This window comes from Puma concolor, chromosome C1 (genome assembly GCF_028749965.1).
Source record: "Puma concolor isolate L17-30 chromosome C1, mPumCon1.1.hap2, whole genome shotgun sequence".
Lineage (NCBI taxonomy): Eukaryota > Metazoa > Chordata > Mammalia > Carnivora > Felidae > Puma > Puma concolor.
The window spans coordinates 168734013-168754873 of NC_141674.1; the positions used below are offsets into that span (position 1 = coordinate 168734013).

At 37.5% G+C, this 20861-nt stretch overlaps 1 protein-coding gene across 6 annotated transcripts in view; it reads right to left on the reverse strand.

Moving 5' to 3' along the window:
- ZNF385B (zinc finger protein 385B) overlaps positions 1-20861 on the reverse strand; it is a 429607-nt gene that overhangs the window by 226025 nt on the left and 182721 nt on the right. The window contains exon 2 of one of the 6 annotated variants that reach the window (XM_086719067.1): positions 15125-15176. The exons of the other annotated variants lie outside the window; for them this stretch is intronic. The gene's annotated coding sequence lies outside the window, so the exon portion shown is untranslated. The remainder of the gene's footprint in view (positions 1-15124; positions 15177-20861) is intronic. 6 annotated transcript variants of the gene reach the window in all.

The following is a 20861-nucleotide window of genomic DNA, read 5'->3' on the forward strand; positions in this document are numbered from 1 at the left end:
AACTTTCACCATGTCTTTTTAAGTTCCACTAGAAAATATAATTTCTCTTAACTTTCTCTGATTGGCTTGTACCCTGGGTAATTCAAATCTTTTTATAAGAACATATTTAATTTATTCTTAATATGTAGTTAATATGTGCGGTGCCTGGGTGGCTCAGTCGGTTAAGCGTCTGACTTCAGCTCAGATCATGATCTTATGGCTTGTGGGTTCGAGCCCCACGTTCGACTCTGTGCTGACAGCTCAGACCCTGGAGCCTGCTTCGGATTTTGTGTCTCTCTCTTTCTCTACTCCTCCCCGCTCATGCTCGGTCTCTGTCTCTCAAAAATAAATAAACATTAAAAAAACATTTTTAAAAAATAATTTAGGGGCGCCTGGGTGGCTCAGTCAGTTAAGCATCCGACTTCGGCTCAGGTCATGATCTCGCGGTCCATGAGTTTGAGCCCCAAGTCGGGCTCTGTGCTGACCGCTCAGAGCCTGGAGCCTGTTTCAGATTCTGTGTCTCCCTCTCTCTCTGACCCTCCCCTGTTCATGCTCTGTCTCTCTCTGTCTCAAAAACAAAAATAAACGTTAAAAAATAATTTAAAAAATATGTAGTTAATAAGTTCCTGAAAACATTCTCAAAGGTCAAACATTTGAAGGAAGAATAAAGGCAAGTACATCCCGAGGGAGTGTGATAGTATCTGTTTCCTGGCATCTTCATTCCTCAAGGACTAACCACTCTTTCTTTTTTTTTAATGTTTATTTTTGAGAGAGAGAGAGAAAGAGAGAGAGAGAAAGACAGAGTATGAGTGGGGGAGGGGCAGAGAGAGAGAGGGAGGCACAAAATCTGAAGGAGGCTCCAGGCTCCAAGCTGTCAGCACAGAGCCCAACACGGGGCTTGAACTCACGAACTGCAAGATCATGACCTGAGTTGAAGCTGGAAGCTTAACTAACTGAGCCACCCTGGCAGCCCAAGAACTAAACACTCTTTACCAAAACTTGCATATACATGAGCAGCTTCCTCAGGTGATTGCTCAAATCTTCCTTGACTACTGTTATAAAAAACCTGCTCATTGCATGAAAAGTCTGGTAGGTACTAAGCATTGTACAAGTCAAGTTTGTATTAAAGTGAAAATTATTAAATTTAAGGGCCACCCATGTCTCTATGATATCTATTCCTTCCCTCTATTATGCTTCTGGTAGTCTTAAAGTCACTGTATTTCAACCTATTTGTATCTACAGAGCACAGTTTCAGGTATGTGCTAGGTGATCGAAAAATGTTGGTTGTATTTAATTTCATTTAATTAGTTCCTATATCATTTAAAAAATGTGAAGTTTAGGAAAAAATAGCTTTGGTGTTTCCTGTCAATTAGCTTGTATTGTTAATATAATAAAGGAAGCTATATAACTATAAATTTCTTTTTCCTTCCAAGAGTGGCTCTGCAATTTTATCTAAATGATCAATTATCTCATATAGATAGGTGTAAAGGAAGGGGGAAGGAAGAAAAGAAAGGAGGGAGGGGGGCGCCTGGGTGGCTTAGTCGGTTGAGCGTCCGACTTCGGCTCAGGTCACAATCTCATGGTCCGTGAGTTCGAGCCCCGCGTCGGGCTCTGGGCTGATGGCTCAGAGCCTGGAGCCTGCTTCCGATTCTGTGTCTCCCTCTCTCTCTGACCCTCCCCCGTTCATGCTCTGTCTCTGTCTCAAAAATAAATAAACGTTAAAAAAAAAATTAAAAAAAAAAAAAAGAAAGGAGGGAGGGAGGGAAGGCAAATGGTTTCTTTTCCTTAAAAGAAATATCTCTTTAAATATAAAATCATTGTTGCATTCTATTTCCAGCAATATAATGAATTGATCATATATTCTAAAATAAACTCTCCCCTTGCAAAATGGATAAGATTATTTTAAGAATCCTTTTAGATGCATAAGAGATTTAGAAAAACACCAAGGAAAAATTTCAAAGGCCAAAAATGGAAAGCTACTTTGTAAGATGGTACTGTTCCCATCGTTGCCCTGAAGGCTTTTGCCAGCATGGGTATCCTGGCTTTTTGCGTTCTAACTAGTGAATGGGAGCAGAAATCAAGGCTCTGCTCCTCTGCATGGTGGAGAGTCAAAAACGAAACTCAAAGCCAAGTCCTTTGAAGAGCAAACCTTCAGAAAGCCTGCTCGCCAGCAAAGGTGACAGCAAGGAAAAATGTCTGTTTGGGCCATAAATTAGGGAGACAGGATGGTTTTCTTAGAATTTATAACCATAGTCCTATCCTTACATGGCTCAGGATTTAGATATTCTCTACATGTTTGGTCCAGAAAACCCCCAAAACAAGAAAAATAACAGATATGGTTCCAGGGCTGGTTACCTCCTTCAGCACCAAGAAGAACCTAAAATACTTTTGTCTAGAAATGTGCTTCCTCAACACAAGTCTTGCAGAATTCTTTCAGAGAAAGGCTAGTGAAACATGAGCTAACAATCAGAAATTATAAAATACACAAAGAAATAAGCCACCGTGGGGCACCTGGGTGGCTCAGTTGGTTGAGCATCCTGCCACGGCTCAGGTCATGATCTCACGGTTCATGAGTTAGAGCCCCGTGTCAGGCTCTGTGATGACAGCTCAGAGTCTGGAGCATGCTTCAGATTCTGTGTCCCCCTCTCTCTTTCCGCGCCACCCCTGCTTGTGCTCTGACTCTGTCTGTCTTTCAAACATGAATAAACAACAACAAAAAAAAAATTAAAAAAAAAGAAATAAGCCACCTTGAACAAGAGAAAGAAAAAAACAGTATAAACCTCTTCACGGATTTCTTAGAATTATAAATATAAAATGTATCTGAAATATTTGAAAAATTGTGGATTGTGGATCACATAATGGTCATTAAATGATTCAAATAGTGGTATTTGTGCTCTATATGGAGGTCAAATATAGAGAGAATTTGGGAAGATGTGTTTGGAATAATGGAAATTTTCAGACTAAATCCTGAAGAGAATTGAAAAGGCAATTTTCCCTCAAGCCCAACTCCTGCCTTCATCCTTTCTACATCTTTCTCTTGCCTTCTCTCTTCTCCATCCCTTTTGGAAAGTCTGGAATGTTCACTCTGACTAACCTTAGATTAAGGTCAACCCTAACCATATAAGCATCACTGCCAACAGTCAACTGGAAATCTTTTTTTTTTTTTTTTTTTCAATTGTTTTTAAGGAGAGACCACCAGCAGGGGAGGGGCAGAGAGAGAGGGAGAGACAAAATCTCAAGCCGGCTCCACACTCAGCATGGAGCCTGACATGGGGATCAATCTTACAACCGTAAGATGGTGACCTGAGCTGAAATCAAGAGTTGGACGCTTAACCAACTATGATAATCCAGAGATAATACTCATGTTCTATTTTTATTTGAAGATATTATTTTATAATATTAATTTTAAAACACTCTCATTATGGCATATGACTTAAATGTGATAAAGAACCATGCTATTTCATTTGAATATGATAGTAAAGAAAATTCACAAACTTTTTATACAACTTAAAACCACACAGACTTCTATCTGAAAAATGAAATTTTGTTTAGTGTAACTACCAAAAGACTATCCAAAATATATCAGTCTTAGAAAAAGCACAGTGTTTCAATAAATGCTTTATCAAAGTCTGTTATATATTTTTAATGTTTTTATAGAATTAGGTCCAAAACTATCAACAGCTTTCTCAAGGCTAAGAACTACTGGCAATGTCATTATTACATATTAGGAGGCTAATAATGTATTTTTAAAGTAATTTATTGATTCAACAACATTTAAATGGACATCTGCTTTGTGCCTGATACTATGATATGCTCTGTAAATAATTAATGAGCAAAAATAGTCACAGTTCCTGCTCTCATGGAGTCTACGATTAAGAGACGAGCACAGATAATTATTGCAGTGGTCATCAAATAAATGTAGAATTACAAGTGGGCAACTATAACATTATTCTTTTTGACTATAGTCAACAAATACATTGATCTTAAAACACTTTTAAAGAATATTTAACTTGTCAAAAGTTAAGGGGTAATGAGCTACTTTGGTCTTATTGTGGGTACATTCTTATAAATATAACTCAAATTTCCTATGGTAAATCTTCAGTTGATACTATACCTATTTAATCTTTTTGAATTTATTAACAATTTTGCCAATTTTTAGAAATTTTAGGAACTATTCATTAAAATCCCCAATGACAGGGCACCTGGGTGGCTCAGTTGGTTAAGTGGCTGACTTCGGCTCAGGTCATGATCTCGAAGTTCATGAGTTCAAGCCCTGCGTTGGGCTCTGTGTTGACAGCTCAGAGCCTGAAGCCTGCTTCGGATTCTGTGTCTCCCTCTCTCTCTGCCCCTCCCCCACTTGTGCTCTGTCTCTGTCTCTCAAAAATAAATAAATGTAAAAAAAAAAATTTTTTTAAATCCCCAATGACAAATAACTGAATTTATTAATTTTAACATTTTACCAAATTTTGTTTCTTTACTTGAAAACTTTGAAGCAATGTAGATTGTATGGGATACTTTCATAGATTTTTAAGATTTTTACTTTCAATGTGATATCATAACTGCATTTTAGGAAGTTTCATTTGATTCTCACTACACCTGCCTACTAGAGGAAAGATGGATACACAGGCCAGCACATCAGGTGGGCTAAGCTGCTAGTCCCAGACAGGGAAACCTGAACTGGAGGACAGGGCTCACAGGGATGGGGAGAGAGCCTGCCGACCCCAAAATCTGCAAATACTGATTCTTTACAGCCCTCAAGCAATCTAAACCCAACTCATGCAAAACTAATAGTAGGAAACTATAAATATGAAAAGAAAAACAAGGGTTTGTTAAATCTGTATTTTGGTGACTAAGTTTAATAATTTTGCCCTTTGGTAAACTGACTTTTAGATGATTGACTTTAGTCCATTTGGCCTAGAATTAACTATAGCACGTCAATCTGACTTGGTCCTTAGTCATCAGATAAGAATATCCTGGCAACCTGAGGCTAGAATGGAGCCAGAACTGAAGAGTGAGTGCAAGTTGGCCAGAAGGGCAGAGAGGAGAAGAGCAAGGCAAGAGCCGGGGGAGGAAGGACACATAGAAATGCCTGAACTGGCAAGAGAAATTGGGTTGAGATGAAGCCAAGGAGTACTCCAGGTCCAACTAGGATGAATGTTGGAGGCTATTTTTAAGAGTTCTATCTGTCACTGGAAAGCAGTGATGGTGTTTTAAAAGGGGGTAACATGATGAGATTTGGGTTTTGGAAAGCACTCTGGCCACAATGTGGAGAATGAACTGGAGAGCAGCTGGGGCATATGCAAGAAGATCCAGCAGAAAATTCTTAACAATGGTTTGCTGAGAGATGACAGCAGTGTGGACTGGGGCAGGAGTGAAGGAGATGGTGAACAGTGGACAGACTGGAGTAGTTGTCTTCAGTTGAGAGTGATTTTGCTTCACTGAGGTCATTTGAATATCTGAAGACATTTTTGGTAGTTACAACTGGTCTAGAGGGATGTGCTCTTGGCAAATAATGCTTGGGCCAGGGATGCTGCCAAACATCCTGCAATGTGTACAATAGTCCCGCATAATAAAGAAATGTATGACCCAAAATGCTACAGTACCCAGGCTGACAAATAGTGGGCTAGAGAGATACTTAGGGAGTAACACAGACTTCCTGTTAGAAATTAACTGTAAGTATAATGCCAGATTTATCAAAATAAAATACAATGACCATAAAAAAAACCCACAAGGTCAGTAACTGCTTTAGGGACAACAAAATTGAAATAAACAGGTGCAATTCAGAGCAATTATTAAATACATATGTATAGTTACTATATGCTTACACGGGATGAGAGCTGTAAACTGCATTCCCAGCTTGACAGAAATACATGGTGACTAAATCTAGCATTGTCTGCAAAAGAGGCACGCACTTCACTCTGGTAACAGTCAGCAGGATCTAAATTTAGTTTATACTCTTAGTGCATTAAAATAGCATCAAGAAGCTCAGGAAGTCTAAAACTATCACACTCCAAGTTTCTGTCTATACTGTTAATAGCTACTTGCCAAGATCCCTGTTGCCTATGTGATGATTATAGCCTATTAAAAACATGTCCTCCGCGAAGTGCTCTAAAAAAAAAAACAACAAAAAAAACCACCAGGAAATGTAGTTAAGTGAATGATTCCAGATAAAATAATTGGCAACACAAATATCACAATGTAGGCATTCATAAGGAATATATCTTAACTCTTGAAGTTTTGTGAGAGCTTTATGAGGCTTTTTTACTGTTTACCATAAAAGTTAAAATGCTTTTAATCAGAGTTCCAGTGTCACAATGGTAAATTAGAAAAGCAAATAAACATTTTTATTTGAACAGAAAATCTACTAATTGCCTACATGTGACTTGGATAAAAGCTGAACTGGGGAAGGTCTGAGCCAGGCCTATTACTGAAAATGAGGAAAGATTAAGACTGTGCTTGGTACCTTAATTTATCTGTTAAACCTCTCTTCTATTCAAACAAACAAAAACCAGATGGACTAACCCAATGAGATTCATGTTTTCACTTCCGTTCATAGGACCTCCTAAAATGCAGTTTGAGTTTTAAAAAAAAATTGCTTTATTTTCTGAAATTTTAGTTCAAGATGTATTCCTTCCAGGAAAGTACTCTCAACTGTTGCATTCTGCAATCATCTAAGCAGATACAACCCAGGAGACCGAACTTATAAAAAGTTCAGAATTAACGTCCTAGAGCAAGGATAGTTTTTTTTTTTTTTTTTCCTATCAAGAAGCCATGAACAAAAAAGGAAAGAAAAATCAGCAGCTTCATAGAGTCAAATTAACTCATGTTAGTGTTTTCTTTTACAGGAATATATATACTGTACTCTCCTACACTCATGGGCAGGTTCTTGTCCAGTGTTAGATACATGAGATACAGAAAGTATCCGCTTCAGTCACTTTGTCCCCTCACACGTGTACTGCCCTCTTCATGCCTATGCTCCTGTGCCTATGACTATAAATAGAACTTCAGCTACGTACATAGCTACCTAGAACAAAGACTACATCTCCCAGTTTCCTTTGCAGCTAGGCCTGGCCAAGTGACAAAATTCAGTCCAAGTGAAGCTTCTGGATATTTTCTTAAAGGGAGAGGAAGCCACTTTGCTTCTTTCTTCCTGTTGGCAGGAATTTAAACATAATGACAAACCCAAGCATCAGCACAGGACATGGAGGGCAAGCTGCCCGTGGATATCAGAGCCAAAGAGAGAAGCCTGGTTCCCTGACACTAGAATGTCACACCAAACATGGAGGGTCAACAAAATATGTTTAAGTGAACAAGAAATACAAGAATTTAAAATAAATTCTTAAGTCACCATTATTTTGTTTTCTTCTGTCACTATAGATGGCTTTAATCCCAATGAATACAATGTCTTTGCATTGTACATTTCTGATCAGCTGTGTCCTCTGTCTTACTCTGGGATTCTCATTTACATACAGACTTCAAGTTACATGTTTTTTTAGGAACTCTTCCAGCTGCCAATTTCCACAGAAAATTTTCTTTACATTTAACTAGGACTTGTGATCTATACATTTCCACCTAATTTTAAGTTTTCACAATATTGTGTATCAATATATATTAATTTGAATTTACTCTAGGCCCACACAACTAGCTGATGAATTCCTTAAGTTTGGGAAATGTTCTTTCTACTTCCTTGTATTCCTAATACTTTACTAGAGTTTATAGATGTTCATATACCTGCTAGTAATTTAATATACAGAAAGGGAAGTAAAGGAAAGAAATGAGGGAAAGAGTAAAGAAGGGAGAGACAGAAAATGAGAAGGGAAGAGAGAGACAAAGACAAAAAAAAGGACAGTCCAATAAATTTAAAAGCCACATGCAACATCTTTTGCCTCCAGATATATTTAATAAAAACTTTTACACTTTTACACCTGTGGGCATTATTGGAACGTTATAGGATCACTTTAAACACCTATTGATTAAACATTCCTGAATAGCACTTTTGAATGCATTATTGAGTGAAAATCTTTGGGGATAGGAGATGTCTCAAGCTGACACAATAACTCCTCAGGAGTGTAGAGGATAAGAATCTCCATGGCGCACCTGGGTGGCTCGGTTTTTTAAGCATCCAACTCTTGATTTCGGCTCAGGTCACAATCTCACAGTTCATGAGTTCGTGCCCAGCATCTAGCTCCACAAAAAATGTGTAGAGCCTACTTGGGATTCCCTCTCTCTCTGTCCCTCCCCTACTCGTGCTCTCTCTCAAAGTAAATAAATAAAACTTAAAAAAAAAAACCTTCTTAAACCATTCTGTTGTTCTTCTTTGTTAAAATCATTGTTAACAACAGCAACAACTGCTAATAAGAAATGAAATTGAAGAAGGCTTAAAATTTTGCTAGAAGCTCAGAATGATTATCTGACACTGTCTCTTGAGTCTGAAGAAAAGCGAGACACCAATCCAAGGGTATGTCTATGAGCCAGGGCCAGTCAGGACACAGTGTCTCACTGTTACTGACGGAGAATAAAGAACTCAAGTCTTCTTATGGAGTTTGCCAGATTAGAAGTATCTTCTTGTTCCTACATTCCCTTATGTATCTGGCTTTCTCAATCATGGCTTACCAAATGGTTTTGAACTTCTAAGTCTTGACAGTTTTGACTGTGTATGTTTCTTTTTCATGCTTTTGGATACCTTGTAAGTCTAACCCTGATTCCTGATTTTTCTCCATTTTGCCTTAATTTTGTTTAAGGCAAATTTTGACTACAATTAATCCTGGCTGATAAGAAATGGCTCCACTTTCTTTCTCATTTCCATTCCTTTCTAAAAATAAGCTTTTCACTTTGGAACAATTTTAGATTTATTCCATTTTTTTAATTAAAAATTTTTTTAATGTTTATTTATTTTTGACAGAGAGAGAGAGAGAGAGAGAGACAGAGAGAGAGAGACAGAGCATGAGTAGGGGAGGAACAGAGAGAGAGACACAGAATCCAAAGCAGTCTCCAGGCTCTGAGCTGTCAGCACAGAGCTCGACGTGGGGCTCGAACTCACAGGCAGCGAGATCATAACCTGAGCCGAAGTCGGACGCTCAACTGACTGAGCCACTCAGACGCCTCTATTCCATTTACTTTTGATAATAAAGTAGTGCTTATTCTAGGAATGCAAAGTTGGTTAAGGATTCTAAAATCAATCTAATTTTTACCACTATAACAGAAGGAGAAAAAGCATGCAGCCATCTCAATAAGTGTGGAAAAAATACTTAAAAAAAATAAAACATCCATTATTGACAAAAACATCTTAGTAAAGTATTAATAAGATGAAACTTCCTAAATTTGAAAAACGTTGTCTTTAATCAAACTAGTATAGTACCGGTAAAAACAAACAGACACATAGACCAATGGAACAGAACAGAGAGCTGAGAAATAAACCCACACATATACAGTCAAGTAATCTATGTCAAAAGTGCCAAGACTACATAACCGGAAAAGGGTAATCTCTTCAATAAATGGTATTGGGAAAACCGGAAACCCACATGCAAAAGAATGAAATAGGATCCTTTATCTTTCTTACACCATATACAAAAATCAAGTCAAAAGGGATTAAAGACTTAAATGTAAGATTTGAAACTGTAAAACTCCTAGAAGAAAACATAGGGAAAGAGATCCTTGATATTGGTCTTGGTTGGTGACATCCAAAGCAAAAGTGAACAAGTGTTACCATATCAAACAAAAAACTCCTACATAGCAAAGGAAATGACCAACACAGTGAAAAGGCAACCTATAGAATGGGAGAAAATATTTGCCAATGACATATCTGATAAGCAGTTACTCTCCAAAATATATAAGGAATGCATAGAATTCACTCAAAGAAACCACCTGATTTAAAAATGAAAGAAGCTGAAGACATTTTTCCAAAGCAAACATACAAATAGTCAACAGGTAGATGAAATGGAACTCCTCATCACTAATTATTAGGGAAATGCATATCAAAACCACAATGAAATATCCCCTCACACCTGTTAGGATGGCTATTATTAAAAGACAATAGATGAAAGTGTTGGCAAGGGTGTGAGAAAAGGGAACACTTTCTTACCACTGTTGGTGGAGATGTAAATTGTTACAACGATTATGGAAAACAATATGGAGGGGTCTCAAAATATTAAAAATAAAACTTACCATATGATTCAGCATATATCCACTGCTGGGGATATATCCAAAGGAAATGAAATCAGTATCTCAAAGAGACATTTGCACTCTCATGTGCATGGCCACATTATTCACAATAGCCAAGCTATCAAAACAACCTTAAGTGTCTGCCAATGTATGTATGTATGTATGTGTGTGTGTGTGTGTGTGTGTGTGTATACATATATATATATATATATATATATATATATACACCACATTTTCTTTATTCATATATATCCATATATCTATATCTCATACATATATCTTATATATATATAATGGAGTGTATTATATATTAATATATATGATATATACATTATATACATATATACATATATGTATATATACATACACACACACACACACACACATATATATATATATATATATATATATATATATATATATATATGTAATGGGTATTATTCATCTATATAAAGAAGGAAATCCCACCATCTGGGACAACATGGTTGCACCTGGAGAACATTAACGCTAGTGAAATATGGCAGAGAAAGACAAATACAGTACGACCTAATTTATATGTATCTAAAAAGGGTGAACACATAGAAGCAGAGGATAGAGTGATGATTGAGAGGGTTTGGTATAGGGAAAATAGGAAGGTATTGGTCAAAGGCTACAAACTTTTAGTTACAAGATGAATATGTTCTGGGAATCTAATATACAACATGGTGAGTCTAGTTAATAATAGTGCATTATATCCTTGAAATTTGTTGTGTTCTCACCACCACCACCATAACAAAAAAGGTAACTATGTGAAGTGATGTATGTGTTAATAAATTGATTGTGGTCATTCACTTCACAATGTGTATGTATATCAAACCATTAGATTGTATACCTTAAATATACATAATTTTTATTTGCCAAATACCTCTATACCTCAAAAAAGGTGGGGAAAAAAGGTTATCTACAAAATTCCTAAAGCAGATATCATAAGGATTAAATATTGAAAAAATTCTCTCTGAGATTGACAGTGAGACAAAAATGTACTTTATACTTTTAATTGATACCATATTGAAGTTTCTAGCTAATGCAATAAGGAAAAGAAAAAACATTTTAAGAATGGGAAGAAATAAATGAAGCTGTGTAATTATTAGCTGATGATGAGATTTGTGTGTGTATAAAAATCTCAAGGATTTCAGATAAATAATTAAACATATAAAGTCAATTTAACAAGAATGCTAAATAAAAAGTCAATCAATAATATCAATTCAATGTCTATAAAACAGGTAGAAAATGAAATTTTAAAAAACTTATAGGGCATCTCAGTGTCTCATTGGTTAAGCATCCAACTTTGGCTCAGGTCATGATTTCAGTTTGTGGGTTTGAACCCTGCATTGGGCTCTGTGCTAACAGCTCAGAGCTGGGAGCCTGTTTCAGATTCTGTCTCTCTGTCTTACAATAAATAAATAAACTTAAAAAAATAATGAATTTATTTAGGTAAATAACAGAGGACAGCATTTTGTACTTTTTAATATATTTTTTCCATATCAAGTAATATGTGCAAACAGTGTGTCATACCTTCTTAAATATAGCAATAAATTTCAAATGTGGATTCTGTTTCGGATTCTCTTTAAAAAAATTTTTTTTTTACATCTATTCATTTTTGAGAGACAGAGAAAGAGCACAAGCAGGGGAGGAGCAGAGAGAGAGGGAGACACAGAATGAGAAGCAGGCTTCAGGCTCTGAGCTGTCAGCACAGAACCCGACACGGGGCTCGAACTCACAAGCTGTGAAATCATGACCTAAGCCGAAGTCGGACGCCTAACTGACTGAGCCACACAGACACCCCTGGATTCTCTTTTAAAACTATAGTAATATTACTGAGTTGTTCAGGGACCTTATATTCTTACGTTCTTTACTTGACTTTTCTAGTTTTTGAGAAAGGAAGGATTATTAGTTTCCTTTTGAGTGATTATACAATTAGAAGGATTAAAGATAGAAATATGTTAGACTGTGGTTAGAGAAATAGATTAGAACACCTGGTTAATAAAATAATTAGTATGATCACTCTGTATAGCTTAAATATTCTTTGATCACTATATTCTTTTTTTTTTTAATTTAATGTTTATTTTTTAGAGAGAGAAAGAAAGAGACAGAGCGTGAGTCAGGGAGGGGCAGAGAGAGAGAGGGAGACACAGAATCTGAAGGAGGCTCCAGGCTCTGAGCTGTCAGCACAGAGCCAGACATGGGGCTCGTAATCATGAACCATGAGATCATGACCTGAGCTGAAGTCAGATGCTCAACCAACTGAGCCACCCAGGCACTCCGGATCACTATATTCTGTGTTTTGCTCTAACTTCCACCAGGGTATTTTAAAATTGCACACCTTTGATCGCAATGAGTACCAGGAAGAAGAGTTCCTATGACTTAATTGACATCATCTGCACTATTAGAAAAACACAATTCAGAGGTTTATAAAATGATGATGTGCTAGGAGTCTCATCCTTGAATGTGGGAAATGGTTGATGTTTCACGGTTGATGGTTGTGTGCGCTGGTACAAACTCTATGGAAGGAAGTTCGGCGAGCAGTAGCGACAGTCTGAAATGGGCAATTTCTAAGCCTCTGTACCCAAGTTACAGCAATTACTCAAAGGAAACAACTAATGACACACAAAGACTTGCCTACGAGGTTATTTGATGTAGCATAATTTATATTAGCAAAAACCTTACTGTAGTATAAATGTCAAATAATAAAAAATTATTAAATACCCATGGCATATTCATATTCACTTTGGAGCCATTAAAATAGGACTGTACATGAATTGTTATAAGACAGTATCTGGCCAGACAAAGCAGTAATATTCAAATGCTGTCCTCAACTAGTCACCTTTCACCTGTGATGCTATGAAAGGATACATATGCATGTGACAGAGTCAAACGAAGGAAGACATTATGCCAAGGCTCCTGTGACTTTTAATACTTAAATGACAGCAGAACAGTTCTTTCTGACACATTTTTCCTGCATCAGCAGGACCTGACTCTACTTATTACAGTATCCATTTCCCCACCCTCTTCCCCCTTTTGTGACCCTACTCCCTTTAAGCAAGTTCAGAACACAATTTTTGAATTCCTGCCCATTTTACTTGATGATACCCCCTGGCTCCCATCTCCATGTGCAGAACTGACATGATTTGCTGGATCTATGTGTCCTTCTCTGGGTTTCTTTCTATTTCCTACTGTTCTTGTTGTAACAACAAAGTAACCCCCTTTTATTTTAAAAAGTGAGCTCTTTGATATCCTACTTCTGATGCCTTATGTTCTGATTCCAAATCTCAGAATAGTTTCCTAAAAGCCTGAAGGCTTTGTGCTTTCTCACTGTGGTTTAACTCTGAACAGATCTATTCACTAGACTTTAGACTGATATATGGCACAGATATATAACCTTCTTAACCCTCGGGTTTGTGATAATTTCACTGAATTTTTATTCCTCCTCAACGCGAGAAGCAAACACTACCCTTCCCCCAATTTGGTAGAGGTCCCCAATCCTATTACTTATTTTTTTGTATCATTACTGTTATTAACTCCACTGCCCAATGAGGTAGAATCAATATTTTGGATCCCGAAAGTTCATAGCTGAGATCATATTCCTACGCTGTAGGCTAAAACAATTCATATTCCTATACTGTAGGCTAAAAGATCCTAATCAGGAAGGGCAGTCATCCCCACCAGTCAAGTGGGGAGCATCTTGTTGGTGGAAAAGCAGACTGTATACAGAATCTCAGCTTCCTTCTCTCTCATTCTTTCTTTTTGAATGTCTTTAAAAAAATTTTTTTAGCATTAATTTATTTTTGAGAGACAGAAAGACAGAGCACAAGCAGGGGAGGGGCAGAGAGAGAGACAGAGAGAGGGAGACACAGAATCTGAAGCAGGATCCAGGCTCTGAGCGGTCAGCACAGAGCCCGACTTGGGGCTCAAACCCACGAACTGGGAGATCATGACCTGAGCTGAAGTCAGACGCTCAACCGCTCAACTAACTGAGCCACCCACACCCCTTGAATGTCTTTTAGTGACTTACAGTGCAAACAAATAACGACAAATAATTAAGTGGGACAAAAAGTACCTTCCGGATGGTAGGTATAAAAGCATCACATTTTTGCTTTACAAAAATGTCCTCCACAGCCACACACAGAATTAAGATGGGAGGCACCAGTTGGGCTACCTGTGACTGGTAGAGAAGCATGGTGGCAGCAGCTGTTGGGGTTAATTTTTCCTTGTCTTTTCATGTCTTTAATTTTGAAATGGTTTACAAAGAAACCACATTTATTACTTTACCATTAGAGAACATTAATGTTCATCTCTTTTTAAAATGTGGCTACTTTATCTTGAACATCCTGAACAAACCGTGTCAAGGCCTAAGTTTTGTTTGTTTGTTTTTATCTATTTTCAATCCTCTTGTTTCCCCAACTTCATCATCCTTTAGTGCTATTCTCATACAACACTGTCTTATTTTTAGCTTTAAAATAAGAAATGTTATAGACGGGATCCTGATTTGAAAAAAAATGTACAAGTTTGCTTATGGGAGATTTGAATACTGACTGCATATTGGAACATGTTAAGGGGATTCTTCACTTTTTCAGGCATCATGGTATTGTGTTTATGTATTTTAAAAATCCCTTATCTTTTAGGGATATAAATGAAATGTTTGCGAATTAAAAAAATTTTAAAATAAAGTAGTATTTCTTTAAAAAAATGTTACAGATATAAGAAAAGAACTTTTTCACATTTCTAAAACACAGCCCTTCCAACCTAATAATAATAATAAGCACATATAATGTGTTTCTCAAGTTCTCGGTTTCTAAAACCTCCCTTCTACATTCACTGCCTGCTAGTAGAAGTCTCCATTAATAAAATAAAATCATGCAAAAGGCCAGGGACTATTTCATTCTAAATATATGTTCTGTATCATCTCTGTGCTCAGATTAGAAGTAATTCCTGGACAGATACATACTCAGAGTTCAGCTTGGTGGTGGACCATGGCTGTAGAGCTGCTTCCATTTACCCTGTTGAGGTAAACAGTTACATCTTCACTCTCTGCTTAGCAGCAAGTAACAAGAAACACTACATTATAAATAAAATGAAAGGGACCGAGGTCACTTCAACTCACCTTCTAAGCTTCCTCCACTTTAAAATGTTAAAATAAAATATTCATGAACTATCATTATGTGGTTGAACAAAGAGGGAGGCATTTCCTCTGACTTATATTAATCCATGATAGCCCATAGCCTCCTATCAAGTCAATCATTTACACCCATTTCTGCCTCATATATGAATAAGGAAGGTAGAAAACACAAATGGCCATGCAAATGATGCTTGTCAAGTAACATTAGAATCAACAAGTGAGACAACTAATCAATCTTTCTAACAGCATGACAAATATACTGAATCAACATTTCAAATATTCACTGGCACTTTGAACAAAAAACACTACCTAGTTCATCCACAGAATAACCTATTTCCCCAAGGGATATCCAAGGATGCCCAAGGCAACCCATCCTTTCTGAGAATTTAGGGAACATAAATGAATACTGAATGCAAGTTTATTTTCAGAGTTAAAATTTTACGCACTTTAAGTGAAATAGCAATACCGAAAGTAATTTAACATCTTTTAAGATAATTCAAAGTGCTTAACTCATTTAATATAATTATCTCTTAACATTGTTATATAGTCTCCATTTTCCTAGTGCTCTTTAGAAAGGACAAACTACCCTTCCTTTTACCATAATTTTCCCCTTGTCTATATCTAATTGAAGAGCTTTCTATCAGGAAACTTGAAAAATGGATAATTACTGCTCTGGGGCCTCTCGTCAACTATGAACTTGGGAATTGGAGTTTCTGGCCTTTCTTAATGAAAAGTGTCTGAATTAAATTTCCTTCATCTCACAAGTATCATTTTTTTTTTCTTTTGGTAAAAAGTTTCCCAGAGAATCTCTCTTAATAGCCACTGGCAAAACCCATAATTCTACTACTGAAACAATGAGATCTATTTTCCAGATCATCAATCTTCATTCTCCAGACAGATACAATTGTTTGAAGAGTTGCAATTACATTATCCCTCGGTGCTTCTTCAGCCTCCACATTTGACTGATTCCACAGTTAAACAATTAAAAGGCCAAAGGAATTGAGGATTAATTTTTATCTCTAATAATAAAAAGTTCATTGCATTGAATTCCTTGGTATCAGCATCATCACCCTCCTAATTAAAAGTGCAATAGTTATATAATCTTGCAAAAGGAGAAATGGAAGTCAGTACGCATTCATGGACTATATAATGCGAGCGTAGTAACTGCAATCATCTTGACTATATGGACAGCACCATTTTATACTACCTACAAATGAGTCAATTTAAAGTGCTAGGCTTAGCCTATATAGAGCTAACACTTAATTTCATCCTCTGATGCTAAACATTACATGTTTTTCAATAGCAAACTATATTTAGCAAGAAATAGGTCTAGTAGATTCCAAACCATGGGATCAAGAGTCAGATGCTCTACCAACTTAGCCAGCCCAGAAGCTGTTAGTAGATTCCAAACCAAAAGTAGATAACTAGGATGAACCACACACAGCATCAGCACGTATAATGTTCTACTTTAGTTGGCATCAAAGGCCAGCAGGAGGCTGTGCCTTGCAGCCTTCTAATAATCAGAAAGGAGTCGAGGCCAGCCCTTCTTCACATTCCCTTCCCTTTCTACACCACTGCTCCTATCATCTCATCATGTTACCATCAGTTCTGTTCATGTTGGGGTTCCCCTCAATGGCTCTAGGAAGACAGACCTCCCTGTACCTGCCCAGGTACTGAGGTTTGGTTTCCACAGGCCTCCTCCCGGAGGAGGATCTCCTCCTGGTTTCCACTAGCCTCCTCCAGGAGGAGGATCTGAATTTTTCACCAGCAGCCACAGTGTCAGTGAGGTATGGTGTTGGAACCACTTTTAAGTTTTTATTTAAATTCCAGTTGACATACAGTGTAGTATTAGTTTCAGGTATACGACGTAGTGATTCAACACTTCCATACAACACCTGGTGTTCATGACGACAAGTTCACTCCTCAATTCCCATCACCTATTTCACCCATCCCTCTGCCCACCTCCCTTCCAGCAACCCTCAGTTTGTTCTCTATAGTTAAAAGTCTGTTTTTTGGATTGCAGCTCTCTTTTTTTCCCTTTGCTCATTTGTTTTGTTTCTTAAATTCCACATATGAATGAAATCATATATTTGTCTTTGACTTATTTTGCTTAGCATAATACTCTCTAGCTCCACCAATGTCATCACAAATGGCAATATTTCATTCTTTTTATGGCTGAAAAATATTCCATCATATATCTATATATCTAATATATATCTATATCTATATCTATATCTATATCTATGTCTATCTATCTCCCATATCTTCTTTATCTGTTCATCAGTTGATAGACACTTTGGCTCTTTCCATAATTTGGCTATTGTAGATAACGCTGCTGTAAACACTCTGGTGCATGTAATCCTTTGAATTAGTGTTTCTGCATTCTCTGGGTAAATGCCTAGTAGTGCGATTGCTGGATTGTAGGGTAGTTCTGTTTTTAACGTTTTGGGGAACCTCCATACTGTTCACAGCAGCTGCACCAGTTTGCATTGGGAGCCACTTTTCAAGAGAAAATTGCCTGTGAGCTTCTGGAGTACTTCATGGTCTGTATACTCTGAGTGCTTGGCACAATGCCTCAGATGAGATAGAAATTAAAAAAAAAAAAAAAAAAAGACACCAAAACCTGGAAAAGGAAGGATTTACATTAGAAATTGGCCTGGGGGAAGAAATTGGCCTCAGGATTTGGGTCTTATTAAGTGCTCTTTTATACACTTGTGTCTCTGAGTCTTAACTTCTTCAGGGTAAAATTTGACAGTAGGAGAAACAGAAGGTAAGGAAGGTGAATGATAGGCTGGGAGAGAGATCAATGTTTTAACTGTATGATTTATGACAACCTTCCTTGATCCCAAAACCACAGACCCCTCAACTTGCCTTCCCCTAAAACACTCCATGAAATCATCGTAGAAATCACCCAACAAATATTATATTTAAACATTAAAAATTATCTTAATCTGCTAAAAGTTGATGGTTTTCATCTAACACAACTAAAGTTTTATTTAAAAATACACACCTTAGAAAATTACCTGAAGTCTATGTAACAGTTCATGAGTGGGCTTCTGAGAACTACTTTTTGTTTTTTCTAATTCTCTCATGAGGCAGCTGACTAGTTAAGCCAACACTTGTATTGTTTTATCAATACATCTCCATATTTTATTCATTTCAGAATTTATAGACTAATTTCAGTATCAGGACTCGTCTTCCATACAACTATCACAGTCAACTACTGGGTGTTTACCCAAATAATATGAAAACACTGATTCAAAAAGGTATTTGCACCGCTGTATTTATTGCAGCATTATTTACAATAGCCAAATTATGGAAGCATCCCAAGTGTCCAAGTGTCCATAAATGAATAAAGAAGATGAAGTGTGTGTACACACACGCACATACACACACATATACACAAATATATGTACACACAAAATAAAGAGTCCACTTATCTTGAGCACAGAATATATAGAATTGTGGAATCACTATATTGTACACCTGAAACTAATATAAAACTGTATGTTAAGTATACTAGACTTTAAAAACATTTAGATGAAAATAAATAAATAATATTTAAAAAAAAACTATCACAGTCATACAGCCAGTCATGAAGGAAATGACCTGAACTATAGGGGAGACTCCCCTGAGACATGATGATTATTATTGGATTGCTGTTCAAGAAATGGGCTAACTAGTAAACATCAAGTGGAGGGACCTGTGTATTGTAATCTATTCTTTGGTTTCTGTTTCACAGGGTCAGTTGCTGTTTGTCATTGTCTTGACTCATCTCATGAACCCCAAATTTCTCTATTTCAAAATGCTGGCATGGAGTATGTTGCCCCACCCTAGCATTCACCAGCTGACCTGCACCTGCTGCAAGCCATATTACAGCAGGTCCTGTCACGTTGGTTCTCAACTCTTAGAAATACCTGCCTCCACCCACACAGAGTTATCCTAGAAATTAATAACTAACAAGCTACTATATTAATAACACCACTCTGTCCCTCGTATATAATATTATAAAGCAGGCATCTTTGGAGTACAGGTCAGTCATTAAGAGAACACATCTGGAGTCCAACAGACCTGGGTTCACGTGTGACTCTCAAGAGTACTAGCTGTGTGGCCAACAGGGTGCCTTCATGTCTGACTCTCATCCATAGAGTGGTGCTAACAACCCTACTACCTCACTGGGTTGATGTGAAGATTAAAAATGCTGCATGCATGATAGCACAAGGACTGGTGACAGTATTTGTTCATCTGTTGGGAGCTACTGTACTAGTGCCATTGTTAATGAAAAGGGATGTGCTTTAGAGTCACAATTTGTTCAAATCATGGCTCTGCATTTCAATTTCTTCATTTGCAAAGGGAGGCTGGCACCAGTACGTTATAGATTTGGTTCGAACTTTAGAGATAAATATATTAAAATCCTTGGTAAAACGCCTGGCACGGGGCAAGCACTCAATGAATGGCAGCCACTGTAATAATTACAGATGGAAAATGACTTTGGTTATGAGTCTGTAATTCATATGCCATAACTATCAAGTTGTTTAAAGTTTAAAAGTCTTTTGATACCTTTCAGTGCTGCTGTTCTCACTCCATCATGATCCTCACACTGGCAAGGGTACATTATTCAGGCAGAAATGCACCCAGCCTTTCTCATCTTCTATCTACTGAGAAGGGTCTCACCTCTACCAGCTCAGTTTCTTTCCCTTCTCTACCTCAGAGTCAGGTTCTGTTGCCAGGCAAGTTCTCTGTGGTCTTGCTGTGGGACTTCTGTGGTCTAGAAATGAAAGAAAGGGGAAAGAGGAGGAAGAAGGGAGACAGGTGGGTTAGAGGTGGGGGAGGTGCCGGGGAGACTCCAGAGAAAAGATGCTGAAGGAACTGAGAGAGGGTGAGAAAACTGATGAAGGGAAGGGAAAGGGAATTTCCTGAATACTGTTTCATGTATCCTTTTCTTAATATTCTAGGAACATAAGTAAAAACAAACAAAAAAGAAGAGGAAGAAGAAAAAAACCCTCTCCTGTTGTTAGACTATGTTCTTTCAGTTGCAGTGCTTCCAGGCTGTGCCACATGAGTTGTGGTTTCTACTGGGTAATAAATACTAGGGACTTGGCTGCTCCAGGAGGCAGAAATGCCATAGGAAATCAGGCACTGTGTAAAGACAGAGGCTACTTAATTTCCTAGGAAGGTAGCCATTTGAAGGAAATGCCTTTAGAACTCAACGCTCTGGAGTATCTGGAAACAGATTGCCAATGGTGTAACAAGGAAGAGAGGCTTCCCTAGTCAAATCAGAGAACCAAGGAATCAGATGACCAGGGAGATCTGCCCCAGAGTATGTGTTCCTCAGTGGACCTGGAGATGGGGTTGGGAAGCACTAGGAGCCCCATAAAAATGGGGCCCAGCACCAGGGTAACATCACTTAAATTCAAGAAGTAGACTAGCAGCCCTCCATGCAGAGCAAAGAGGAGACATCTGCCAGAGAGAGAACTTGGAAGACAAAAGGAATGTGGAAAAGAAGAGTGCAAGAGAAGAGAAAGTAGGCTTATTAGGCTATGCAACCATGGCAGTAAAGCACTAT